Genomic DNA, 4,565 nt, shown 5'->3' on the forward strand with positions numbered 1-4,565 from the left:
ACTATGCTTCCTTACAAACCTTTTCAGACATCTTTACTGTGATTTTCCTAATTCTTTCCACTTGTATTATCTACCTCTCCTTTCTCATTAAAGTTCCCCTAGTTTCCATCTTTGGGCCACTTGTAACCTGTTATTTCCCTCTCTAGTGCCTTCACCTTATGGTTCCTCTTAACTTGCCTGGTTTCTAAAGTTACTCCAGCTTATAAACTCAATCTAAGGTTTGGAGCTAGGGCAAGATGGTAGCCACTATGAAGAAAGGCGGCTGCAGAAGACATCAATGTTACTTTGGAAGATCAACAAACAAATTTGCTCGGAATATGAGTTGAATCCCAGAGCTAAAGGAGGAGATAGAAGTGAAGAAGGAACACCTCCGGAACTTAGAGCATGCTTGTGGTGACATCATGCTGGCAGATGAAGACTGCTCAATGATCCCAGACCAGATCAGAGACGTTTTCATTAGCCACTCTCAAGAAGAAACACAGGAAATGTTAGAAGGTGCAAAGAGAACTTTGTAAGAAGAAGTCAATGCCTTGGAGTCCAAAGTAGCATCCATTCATCGGTGCTAGCCGACCTGAAAGGGCAGTTATACACGAAATTTGGCTGCAACATTGAGGCAAATGAAAGCTAAACATTTTATAATACTTTAAAAAATTTTTGTTTTAATAAACTTGAATATTGTCTTAGATGATAATTTCCCTTCTACAAATAAAACAAAAGGAAAACATTCTTTTTAAATTTTTTTCATTTCATTAATGGAAACGCCTATTTTTACATCTTGCTTATTTATTTTATATTTATAAAAGAAGACAGTATTCGTGTATGTATTTTGCACAATGATTGTATCAATTTTAGGAGCTTTTGGAGCTAGGAATCTCAGATGAGAGAGAGCATCTGACATTTGTCTTTCTAGGTCTGGTTTGCCTCACTAAAAGTCACCTTTTCTAGCTTCATTCTTTTACCTGCCAAGTTCATGGCTTCACTTTTCTTTTACTTATGCTGAATGGCATTCTCTACTATGCATGTACCCCATTTGCAATATCTATTTGTTAGTGGAAGACAACTAGATTGTTTCCATTTCTTAGCTACTATGACTAGAGCAGCAAAGAGCATGGATAATAATCAAGCGATCTGTGGGAGTATGCCAAGGATTGGCAGAGCTGGATCATATGGCAGTAGTAAAAGCAATGCTACTGGCACAAAAAAACAGACCTGCAAACTAGTGGAACAAAACTGAAGACCCAAACATGAGTACATGGAACTTCAGCCATTTAATATTTGTCAAAGATGCCAAAAACATAAGCTGAGGAAAAGACAGCATCTTCAATTGATGATGCTGGGCAAACTGGATGTCCACATGCAGAAGAATGAAATCAGGCCTGTATTTATCACCTTGTACAAGAACTAACTCCAAGTCGGTCAAAGGCCTAACTGTGAAACCCGAAACACTGAAACCACTAAAAAAAAAAAAAAAAAAAAAAAAAAAAAAAAAAAAAAAAAAAAAAAAAAAAAAAAAGACACAGGCAGCACTCTGTAGGATACAGGTGCAGGGAAGGACTCTCTCAATAAGACTGTCTTGGTTAGGTTTTACTGCTGTGAGCAGACACCATGACCAAGGCAACTCTTATAAGGACAACAGTTAATTGGGGCTGGCTTACATGTTCAGCGGTTCAGTCCATTATCCTCAAGGCAGGAACATGGTCCATCCAGGCAGGCATGGTGCAGGAGGAGCTGAGAGTTCTATATCTTCATCTGAAGGCTGTTAGCAGAGTACTGACTTTCAGGCAGCTAGGATGAGGGTCTTAAAGCCCACACTCACAGTGACACACCTACTCCAACAAGGCCACTCCCTGGGCCAAGCATAATATTAACCATCACAAAAACTCAATTTGACCAAGAAAAAGGCCAACAGTTGACAAGAGGGACTTCATAAAACTAAAATGCTTCTGCCCACAGACTGGGAGAGAATCTTTGTCAAGCTATACATTGATAGAGGATTAATATCCAGAATATATAAGAACCCAAAAACAGAATCAAAAGAATGGTCCATTCAAAAAAACGGACTTGGGATCTGGACAAAGAGTTCTCAAAAGAAGAAATTCAAATGTCTAAGACATATCTTTTTTTGTTGTTTTAATGTTCTTTGACCCTAGCACTTAGGAAAATGCAAATCAAAACAACTTTGATATTTTACTTTACCCTAGTCAGAATGGCAAAGATGAACCAAAAAAAAAAAAAAAAAAAAAAAAAAAAAAAAAAAAAAAAAAAGGACAGATAATGCAATAGAGGATGTGGAGAAAGGGACCCTTCACTCACTGTTGGTGGGGTTGTAAACGGATGCAGTTGCTATGGCAATCAGTGTGGAGAATCCTCAAAGAGCTAAAAGTAAACCACATGTCTGGCTTTTAGACATGGGCACTCAGGATCAAACTCAGGTCCTTAGGCTTGCCTGGCATCTCCAGAGCCGTGAATTCTTTAACACTCTGTAGAAGGTGTGGCTGCACTCCTCTTTACTTCCAGTCTAGTACGTGACTACTGTGGGCAATAGAGTCAGGCTAAGCCTGGCCCATGCTTGCCTCTGAAGGGACTGGCTTTCATGTTGGCCTGTTGGAGTCCTTGGCCACCATGTCAACCGGAGGCCACCACATGCTGAGAAAGCAACAGTCAGATGTGTTGGAAGTGCTGATGAGTGGGAGTTAGAGAAACTCAGGACAACCCAGCTGAGGCTCCAGAGGCCATGGGACATATCAAGCCATCCTTGCTGTGCTCTGGGCAAAACTTTGGTCCATGAGGTATCTTACTAAAGCACTAGACTCAGAGCCACTTGCTATGCAATAAGCAGCAAGAATGTGCTCAGCGTGAAAGGAGTAGAGGGGGCCCGACAAGCTGGGAGAAAAATTGTTTCCAGCCTGTGGGTAGGGAGGAAATGCAGAAGGATGTGAGGCAATACTGACATTGAAGCTGAATCTGTGAGACATCAGGAATTGTAAAACCAGCCGGGCGTGGTGGCGCACGCCTTTAATCCCAGCACTCGGGAGGCAGAGGCAGGCGGATTTCTGAGTTCGAGGCCAGCCTGGTCTACAAAGTGAGTGCCAGGACAGCCAGGGCTACACAGAGAAACCCTGTCTCGAAAAACCAAAAAAAAAAAAAAAAAAAAAAAAAAAGGAATTGTAAAACCAGAGGTGAACAGAAAAGGAAATACTGTGCAGAGAAAATAAGGAGGACAAAGTGCAGAGGAGAGAAAGTGCCTGGTGCATGTGAGGGAGCCACTCACTTCTGTCTGAAAAGGAAAAGGATTGGTAAACTTCACCAGAGAAATATAAGCTACATGGGGGGTTCATCTCACCCCAGCAATCACTGAGAAAGGAGGATGTGATGGCAATCATTGAGAAAATAAGTAACAGCAGATGCTGATGGGAATACGGACCAAAAGGAACCCTGAGACACTGCTCAGAGAAATGCTAATTAGTCCCGCCACTATGGAAGTCAGTTTGGAGGTTCCTCGTAACACTGAAAATGGATCCACCATATAACTCAGCTGTTCCACTCTTGGCTGTTTACCCAATGAACTCCAAGTGAACACACCACAGAGATACTTGTTCATCAATGTGAATCACAGCCATATTCACAATCGCTGAGTTATGGGACCAATGCAAGGGTCTAACAACAGCCTAGTTGATTTGGAAAGTGTGATATGTATACTTAATGGCATGTTTTCAGCCATGGAAGAGAACAAAAGCTCTGTAATTTGCACAAAGATGGCTACAACTGGACATGGTTGTATCAAGTTAATTAAGCCAGTCTCAGAAATACGGATACCGTATATTTCTTTTATACGCAGTTCCTAGATTTTATATAGATACATCAGTACATAAAATTAGATGTGAAGTTTTAGGGTAGCCAAGGGAACTAATGGGAGAGGGGAGGAGGGGATGGTAGTGAGTGTGAAGGCATTTTTGTGCCAACCCAACTGAACAGAGAATTACCCATGACATTGGCTTCTGGGCATGTCTGTGGGCAATTATCTTGATCACACTAATTGACTAGTAATATTAGCCCAGAGAGGCTCAGATTAGACCCCCTCCACTCCAGAATTCTAAGAGGACGCATCTGTGCTCTTAAATTTGGAGCCATTTATTACACTAATAGGAAAGCAGAGCAGACACTAGCCAGCCTATGGCTTTGTGGGACACCAGTAGACAGAATTAACTCCTGGCAGTAGACAGCCCTTCAGGAGCATCGTCTCCTTTGGAGCTAGATTCTCCTTCATGTTACATGGAAGCACAGGCCTTGGGGTCCTGATCCATTCCCTAGCAGTCTGGAGAATTTGACTAAGTTATTAACCTCTCTGGGCTTGCTTCTTGCCTGTTAAGTGATGGGGTGGTAAGTAAGAACACTCACCTATAAGACATCCCCCAAACTTTATTTTTTTACCCTGACACGTTTCACAGAGAATGTTGCCATCATTTGGACACTGGTGGGTATAATCTAGTTCCAGAGAAATCTAGGCTGCTCAAAAGATGACATTTTCTTTCTCACTAAGAAAGAATCTCAGGGGGCAGGGGAGC

At 41.7% G+C, this 4,565-nt stretch overlaps 1 pseudogene; it reads left to right on the top strand.

Moving 5' to 3' along the window:
• Nucleotides 1-236: 236 nt before the first annotated feature.
• LOC110297138 lies at nucleotides 237-628 on the top strand (annotated as a pseudogene).
• Nucleotides 629-4,565: the final 3,937 nt, after the last annotated feature.

The sequence above is a fragment of the Mus caroli genome, chromosome 6, assembly GCF_900094665.2.
Source record: "Mus caroli chromosome 6, CAROLI_EIJ_v1.1, whole genome shotgun sequence".
Lineage (NCBI taxonomy): Eukaryota > Metazoa > Chordata > Mammalia > Rodentia > Muridae > Mus > Mus caroli.